Source organism: Oncorhynchus kisutch, linkage group LG26, assembly GCF_002021735.2.
Source record: "Oncorhynchus kisutch isolate 150728-3 linkage group LG26, Okis_V2, whole genome shotgun sequence".
Lineage (NCBI taxonomy): Eukaryota > Metazoa > Chordata > Actinopteri > Salmoniformes > Salmonidae > Oncorhynchus > Oncorhynchus kisutch.
The window spans coordinates 30001778-30011297 of NC_034199.2; positions in this window are offsets into that span (position 1 = coordinate 30001778).

Here is a 9520-nt window from a genome sequence, read left to right on the forward strand (position 1 = left end):
CATTACTGGATTGACCTAGCGAGTTCGGGAGAGGAGGCTGGGACTGGGCCCCCTAAGGGGGTTTCAGGATCTATTGCCAACTTTCCAAAAATCAGGATCTCTTCCTTCCCACGGGTGATCCTTGTATAAGACCTCATTAGGTCTTCCATTGCACGTGTGTGCCTGTGCACGTAGTAGGTGCACACGCCAAGGGAAATAAGACCAAGGATCATGGTAACAGTCAGGATACTGTCCGGCACCGTCTACGAGCGGGCGACAGACCAATCTTTTGGTCTGTATTCAGTCGGGTCAACTAAAAGTGCCCCATCCAGTACGCAAAGATCAACAGTCATGGGTCTCTCGTACTGGATTTGGTTTTGAATGGCTTGTGGTAACTCAAGGGAACGTTTAGCAAAAGCGTCCGGCATTTCAATCTCTGTGTCTATCCTGTCGTCGGGACGTTGGTATAGAGCGAGGTAGTCTATGTGAATAATCACCCTCTCTGGTACCTTAACAAAAACAGTCTGGTTGGGGAGGTTCAATTGGGTGATGGAGTCATGGCGTTCGTAAGTCATAGTGGAGGACACGAACCATCGGTTCCCTACCACCTCCACTTGTGTGGTGGTGGCCCCTTCCCTGGCTGTTAGTTTGTCTCTATAACGTTCTTCGCTGGTGATAGCTTTAATACCACAAAGATCCCTGACAAACGGTTTGCTAGGACAGAGGTAGTGGACATCTTTGGTTAGAGTACACATTAACAGGTTAGGGGTGAGATAGAAATCTGGGTTGTTTTCCTGGTAAACTACAACTGGGGGCGTGGCAATCTTTACATGGGTACTATCGCGCCAAAAATTCAATCTATAGATATTCTCCAGTTCAACAACCGGCAGCGTCAGTAGAATTCCCACTTCATTACGATCAAGATCAACGTGTATTGGGATGGCCGACCCCAGACTACAGGCCAAATGTGACTGTAATGGCCTTTTCGTGGTTGAAGTAGCTGAGGTCAATATGTTGTGCACCATTGAGAGGGGCACTAGATATGAGGGGATTCTATTCATGGCCAAGTAGTCCATAGAAGAGCTAACTTCACGGAGAAAATCCTCCAGTAACAATCGAACCAATTGGACATGAGCATAGTCATGGTTCATGACCTCTGCTAGCTTTCCTACAGACAGGATAGTTTTGTTCAGGACAGTAGTGTGTGTGTTGACCACCAGAATAGTGTCCTGGAGAGACTTCCCACATGTTGCAACCTGAGGGCCTGTGCCTTAATCTGCTGCTGGATAAGTGGCATCTCTTCAGTAATCTCCCTAACATTCCTCTTGACTGTGGCTAGACTGACTGCGTTGACGGCAGTGGTACCTAGGGCAAATAGTCACCCTACGGCTGCCCCTATCGATAGTAGCGCCTCGACAAATCGTTTCTCTCGCCTGGGCTTGGCTAGTTCTGACTGGGTTACTGTGAACTTTTGGAGTTGAGCAAACATATGGGCAGTGTCTAGTTGGTGTGCTTAATTGCCTGGCTGGTCCAGTCAGCCCCGGCCCAAATAAAATGCGGCGCAGGTGGAATGTGTTGGCGATACACATTCTCTGCATCTATGCGGACATACACCCTCTGCGTGTGTACTCTGCAGTTGGTTATGAGGAGTCCTGGGTCGAGGCGGAGAACGATTCCCGTAGGGGGTCCGTTCGTGATTACGAACTCCATCCTACAGAAATGCATAATCAGAGATTGTTGGATTATTAAAGTTATTTGTTTTTGTAAACAGAAATGTTTTGACAACTATTTTTCTGGTTTTAAAACATTACAGCGCAGGACGATATCAATAGTGTCAACAGATGTATATCTGGTAGCTGGGAAGCAAATAAGAGATGTTAGGTGCAACGTACTGATCTCCTGGAAGGGATCAGCTGAGGGTACTTAAGAATGTTCTTAGTACCTCTGACTTTGCTAGGTTTTATCTATTCGGTGCTGGCTAGCACCGCTTCTATTCCCATGGGCGGAGTGTACAACTTGATTTGGTTCCGGTGGACCCACTTTAATGTGGCGTTTTGTCGACCTTTGCTGATTCTGATCTGGTAAACTACAGGTGATAGCTTCACCACAATCTCGTGTGGCCCCGTCCAGTGGGCAGGAACTTTGTTGCGACGCCTGTGGGTTTGGTGTATATGTAGTACCACATCTTTCCCCCGACCTTGAACACCTGGTGTGAGGCCTTTTTGTCGTTATAGGTCTTGTCACCTTCTGCACTTCTTTCCAACTGTCCTTGAGCATACGTAAAGGTAGTCTGGAGATGGTTCCACAGGACGGTCACGTATTGATGAGCCGTGTAAGCGGTGGCTGCGGCGACATCTCCCGGGTGGTACAGGAGATGCAGTGGAAGCGCCCATCATCATCTCGAAGGGTGTTATTCCTGTAGACCTGTTGCGTGTGGCTCTGATCGCCATCAGTACCAATGGGAGTTTGAGGTCCCAATCTTTGTGGTTGGCTGCCACATACTTCCTCAAGATTCTGACGATTGTTTGGTTGCTCCTTTCTACCCTGCCCGAGCTCCTAGGCTGGTATGCGATGTGGAGTTTAGCTTTGACTCCCAGAAGCCTCCACAGTTCGGTCATTACAGCTGCCGAAAAGTGGGTTCCTCTGTCGCTGTCCACAGTTTCTCCTGGCAGGCCGAAACGACTGAAAACGTGCTTTAGCAAAAGAACGGCCATGGTTTCTGCTGTGTCATTGGTCGCCGGCAAGCACTCCACCCACTTTGTGAATGCGCAAGTCACTGTGAGGAGATACTTGTTACCTCTGGCCGACCTGGCAACTGGGCCGACCCAGTCGATCTGGATCGAGCTCCAGGGGTAAGACACACCCTTGCGTTGCAGGGGTGCTCTGTGAAGTGGCTTGGAGGGTTGAAACTGGCAGCTAACTGCTACATGGCTACGTGTTACCGCAGACACCATAGCTTCCTCAGTGGTTTTTTCGTCTCAAGCATCAAAAACCCAAGGGGTGCCGTGAATTGCACCGGATTTCGCCATGCTGTCGCATGGCCGTTGCCAAGTTTGTCACGACCAGGTGATTTGGAGTGTCCTTTGACTTTCTCCCAATACACCTGTATGTCGTGTTTGGTGATGAGGTCATCACAAACTAAGATGAGCTCTTTGTTTTTCACCTCTTTACCACTTGACATAGTCATGTGCTTTGTTTCCAAAATGGCAAGTGGCATAAGAAGGTGAGTCTCGCGTAGTTTGAGTCGGTGCAGTTCAAAATCATGGACAACCAGTTCAAAATCATGGAAGGAATAATCGATCAATATTCCTAGCTGAGTGTGCCGAGAAATGGAAATATCCGCTTGAGTCAGATTTTGTGCCAGGAGGTAAGTGGATCTAGCGGTTAGTTCAAACAGCGGGTTGCCATTGATAGTTAGCCCCAAGTCGAATAGTTGCGGAGAGGGTTGGAAGAACGCAGTGGTGCCTTCCATCCGGTATCCGGGCGCCAGGTTCAGTCTTACAGATACCTCTGTGGTTCTTGAATCAACATGGCGGACTCAGTTATCACCTTGCAAGCTTCAGGAATAGTCTTCCCAGATGCCATTCGCACCAGGTCGAAAGACAAGGCATGTTGGTTTGGTCACGCCAAAGACCAAAGAACTTAGTGTATGGTGTCGAGTTTAACACCCAATCTTACCAAAATGTCCGCTCCCACATTGACTGTATGTGGGAGGTCCACGACAACCAGTAGGTAGTGAGATACTTCCAATGCGGATCGATAGCGCACACACCCCTATTGCGGTGAGCGTCGTCTGGGGAGTCGTTCCCAGTGGAAATCTAAACGTTTTCGGGACAAGGGGATGGCAGTTAGCCGTTTTCGAAATTTCGTTGAACATTTCCAAACTGATTGCGGATTTTTCTGACCAGGTTGCCAGTCTGGCATCCTCAACCATAGTGCCGTTTAGGCACACGCCCCTTACCAGAGGAGGGCGGTAAGTGTCGGCTGGTGAGTCACCCAAGCCACACAGGAAAACCTCATGTTCGGTTAAGTTCCGAGTTGAACTCACCTTGACATTTGCCACCAATGGCGGGCTCATGGCCAAGTTGACCGGGTTTGTGTCAGATGCTGACGTCGAACCCACATCGTTGCACAATGCGGTGAAGTCAACGGAGTTGGCATATGTATTTGTGACCAGATTTGATTGGTTTTCCAATCCATTAGTGGTACCAAACGGTCAATTAAATCGATCCCAATCAGCATCCGTTCAATTTCGATGCTAGTCACATACACGGGGTGGATCAGTGACACGCTTTCGAAGTTGAGTTTAAGTAGGAGATGTTGGGTTAGAGGCGAGGTAGCTTGAGTGATGCCTCGAAGATTCGTATCGCAATGTTCCGTTTTCAACCAACGTTTTGCAGGGTCCACTGCCCTTTTTAGTTAATCCAGCAAGGTTTCGGATATGAGGGAAATTGGCGAACCCGAATCTATCAGATTGTGACAGGTCAAACAGTCCTCCAGGACTGTTCTAAGGTATGGCCTGTACGAGTTGTTTTTTCTCGTCATATCCCCAACAAAATGGAGTGGGTTGGGAGAACGGAGCGGTTTGTAATCTGTGTCGATTTCCAAGACAGATAAGTCACCTACGTGATCCAGTGGGTCCTCTATCGGAATGGGAGAGGAATCATCTGTTGCAAAGCTGCTTATCTTGTGCATCTCCACATCCGTATCCAAGTCTGTAGACAAAACCTGCGGGCTTGTGTCTAGAACGAGCGGTTCCTGGACAGGGATTTGAGTGGGGGCGGGAGTAATGGAAATGTTTGCGTCTTCTCGAATTGCATGAGTTTCGGCGGACTTGGTTTCCAACTATATTATGCCTAGTCCTGATGACTTATCCTTGTCCTCTTTCTCAGATTTCTTACGATGCAGTACATCTCTTATCAGAGCTTCTAGATCATTTCGGTTAGCGTTTAGATCATTGTTGAACACTTTGTTTCCCTTGTTACGCTTGTTACCCTTAGGTCCTGACCCTTTGTGCAGGGGCATATTGGCTAGGTTGATCTCTACGAGACCTGTTAGATTGGGGACGTTCATCGTAGCTATTGTTACGGCGGTGGTTGTCGGGGTGGTGGTTACTTGGTAGCCACGCCCGTTGATCGTCATCTTTTACCGCACATGTCCCCGATGCAGCACCTTCTAATTCGAGTGATGGTTCCCGCCTAAGCTCGCAATTCGAGGTGTCCTGGCTCTTAGCCTGGGTTGCTTTTGATGCTTCGAAGCGGTGCTTGCAAATTCTCGGAGTGTCGAGATTGGCAACCCAACGTAGGCAGTAGGGCCCAATTAGTTAATGATGTTGGGAGACATGTTTGACAGGAACAGTTGTTTAAATGGTAATAGATCTTCCATTCCGGTTTCAGTGAGCATGCCAAAGTAAGCTGAACGAAGCCGGTGATAGTAGGCTTGTGGATGTTCATTTTGAGCTTGTCTGATATTGTTAGCCAACGAGCTATCGTGTTTGCGAGTCGCAGAACCACTGAATTCTATTTTCAAAACCGTGGCAAGTTTAGCATTGTCGTTTTGCACGTGTTGCTCTTGTAGACGGATGAAAATTGTCACGTGTCTGTTGGACATTCGCTTCAAAAGGTAGAGCCTGTCTGCATTCGTAGCATTTGGGTAGCCATCCAAGGCGTCCTCTATGCCTGCTAAGAATGTCTGTGTCGTTTGGCTTTCTTGGAACGGGGTCAAAGAAGCGGAAGTTTTGGACGATTTTGTCAAGGCGATCCCCGCCAAGTGCGCGGGGAGCATCTACACTCTCCCATGGGGAATTGTGGGCCGAAAGGCCAAGAGGAAAAGTCAAGCTGTGGTTGTGTTGGCGAGGAGGCCCCAATTCACTGTGGGCCGAATGGCCAAGAGAAAGAGGCTGATATCTCCTACATTCCTTCGGTCTCTGAGCTCCGGATGTGAGCTAGGTTGCTTGGTTTGGTTGTCCCGCGATAGCGCGTGACTGTTCTGGAGTTCCTCCAGATGATACCTAAGGGTGGTGTTCTGCTGCATCGCAGAGTCCACCTGGGAGTTGAGGGTGTTTATTTTAGATACGTAGCTGTCGCCCTTGCTCCGCTCGGCCTCATACTTATCTGTCATGGTTTGCAGTGAGAGGTCTCGATTGTAGAGTGAGAGATCCAGTGATGCGATGTCCTCCTTTTGTTTAGAGGTCAATTTTCCAACTTTCTCACCTGGTCTTTCTCATCCTTCATTAAATCAGCGACTTCAATGAGTTCTGCTGTTTTGTCCTCCGAATTATTCATTGTGTTCATTAACTGATCGTCTTTGGTCTGCAGCTTTTGGAATAGAGCATTATTGCTTTGAGTGGTTTCATTCACAACCATTTGCAGGGCATCAAGTTGCTTGCCCCGGTTTCTAGCTAGCTCGTCAGATTCATCTAGTTTTGCGTGGACTTCATCGTATTTAGTTTTGGCTAAAACAAGTCGTTCCTTTAGAATACGGACTTGGTCAAGAGTTTGTTCGCGTTCTTTGTTATAAGTGTTAGACAGTTCTTCCAATTTATCTGTCCTCACACACAGTTCCTCGGCTAGCAGTAGCTTATCCTTTTCGGCTTTCGACGCCAGCTTCCTGGTTCTCTCCACCTGTGCCTTGAACTCCCCAGCTTCCTGCTCGTGCCTCTGCTGGGCACTGAGGTACTGGTGCACTGTCCATCTCTGCTGGTGGGCATAGTTGAGGGCTAAACTGGAGAGAACCTTTACCAGGCTTCCGCCTGATGGTCTATTTTGAAGAGCATCTGTTGCAATGTCTGCATTTTTCTCGCTTATGGCACCGAAATCTAACATTTCCAGCCCCTCGGCATAGATAGGATTTGCATCGTTGCTGAGGTCAGCGATCAATCTTTCCATGGGTGAAGGTCCACTGATTAGAGGGGAAATGGGTGGAAACCCATTTTGATGGATTGCTCATTGTTCTGATTATCAGTTATTTCAATTTATGTCATGTTTGAGTTTTTGAGTTGGAGGCTGGTAACACGATTTAACTCAGTTTGTAAATGTCATTGAATCATCAAGACTGGGTCAGTAATGTGAGTTGGTTATTACTGAACTTGCCAAAACAGATTTAATTGATTTTAATGATAAATCTAACCTGCATAGGCTATTTGGGAATTTTAACCTTAATTCACCTGAAAGAGTTGCTATCTCTAAGTTAACGTTGAAAAGTTTAACTATGTCTCATTGGTTAGAACACATTAGTTTGCGTATTATTCCAATAATCAACCTGGAAATGTAGTGTAGCAATTTAATGTATGTATTACAGTGCCTTGCGAAAGTATTCGGCCCCCTTGAACTTTGCGACCTTTTGCCACATTTCAGGCTTCAAACATAAAGATATAAAACTGTATTTTTTTGTGAAGAATCAACAACAAGTGGGACACAATCATGAAGTGGAACGACATTTATTGGATATTTCAAACTTTTTTAACAAATCAAAAACTGAAAAATTGGGCGTGCAAAATTATTCAGCCCCCTTAAGTTAATACTTTGTAGCGCCACCTTTTGCTGCGATTACAGCTGTAAGTCACTTGGGGTATGTCTCTATCAGTATTGCACATCGAGAGACTGAATTTTTTTCCCATTCCTCCTTGCAAAACAGCTCGAGCTCAGTGAGGTTGGATGGAGAGCATTTGTGAACAGCAGTTTTCAGTTCTTTCCACAGATTCTCGATTGGATTCAGGTCTGGACTTTGACTTGGCCATTCTAACACCTGGATATGTTTATTTTTGAACCATTCCATTGTAGATTTTGCTTTATGTTTTGGATCATTGTCTTGTTGGAAGACAAATCTCGGTCCCAGTCTCAGGTCTTTTGCAGACTCCATCAGGTTTTCTTCCAGAATGGTCCTGTATTTGGCTCCATCCATCTTCCCATCAATTTTAACCATCTTCCCTGTCCCTGCTGAAGAAAAGCAGGCCCAAACCATGATGCTGCCACCACCATGTTTGACAGTGGGGATGTGTGTTCAGGGTGATGAGCTGTGTTGCTTTTACGCCAAACATAACGTTTTGCATTGTTGCCAAAAAGTTCAATTTTGGTTTCATCTGACCAGAGCACCTTCTTCCACATGTTTGGTGTGTCTCCCAGGTGGCTTGTGGCAAACTTTAAACAACACTTTTTATGGATATCTTTAAGAAATGGCTTTCTTCTTGCCACTCTTCCATAAAGGCCAGATTTGTGCAATATACGACTGATTGTTGTCCTATGGACAGAGTCTCCCACCTCAGCTGTAGATCTCTGCAGTTCATCCAGAGTGATCATGGGCCTCTTGGCTGCATCTCTGATCAGTCTTCTCCTTGTATGAGCTGAAAGTTTAGAGGGACGGCCAGGTCTTGGTAGATTTGCAGTGGTCTGATACTCCTTCCATTTCAATATTATCGCTTGCACAGTGCTCCTTGGGATGTTTAAAGCTTGGGAAATCTTTTTGTATCCAAATCCGGCTTTAAACTTCTTCACAACAGTATCTCGGACCTGCCTGGTGTGTTCCTTGATCTTCATGATGCTCTCTGCGCTTTTAACGGACCTCTGAGACTATCACAGTGCAGGTGCATTTATACGGAGACTTGATTACACACAGGTGGATTGTATTTATCATCATTAGTCATTTAGGTCAACATTGGATCATTCAGAGATCCTCACTGAACTTCTGGAGAGAGTTTGCTGCACTGAAAGTAAAGGGGCTGAATAATTTTGCGCGCCCAATTTTTGGTTGTCAGGGAAAATGTATGGTGTAAAAAGTATATTATCTTTAGGAATGTAAAACTATGAATTTTATAGTACATATACCCCAAAAAACTACTTAGGTAGTACTTTCAAGTATTTTTACGTACTTTACGTCACTGCGTATACGCTAGTAGGAGTCAGGAAGCAGGTGCAGAAGATGAGTTTAATCATGAGAATGAGCAGATAAAGAAAACCAATACTGCCTGAAGACTGATGCTACTGATGGCAAAAGAAAGGGGAAGTAATCAAAGTAATAATGAAGTCCAGGTGTGCATAACGATGGGGAGAAGGTGTGCGTAATGATGGTTGCCATTGTGTGCTTAATGTGGGTTGCCAGGACCGGTGGTTAGTAGACCAGCGACTTTGAGCGCTGGAGAGAGGGAATGGGAGTAGGAGTGACATGGGTTTAAGGGAGAGAGCGATTAAAGAGAGAGTTGCTTTATGCTGGATGTTTCTTCCTGTGGCTGCTTACACTAAGTCCAGTTTTACATCCAAATGAACATCAAAGACCAAAGTATATATTCTAGGACCTGAAGGAATAGCTACTGTAGAAATTGACATCATAACATTTTCAGCAACCTGTTTGAATGAATTGTCATACTATAATTGTCACACTGCTATTACAAGTTGACTCGGTAAATAGGAGAAATGTTGGTGGGGCAACAGTTGATTGAACGCACTGCATTTTCCCCAAGGGAATTTCAGGTGTGTCATTTGTTATACAGAAACACACAATACGTGAGAGAGAATCCATGGCCTAAGCAATGGGGAGAAGAGGGAGA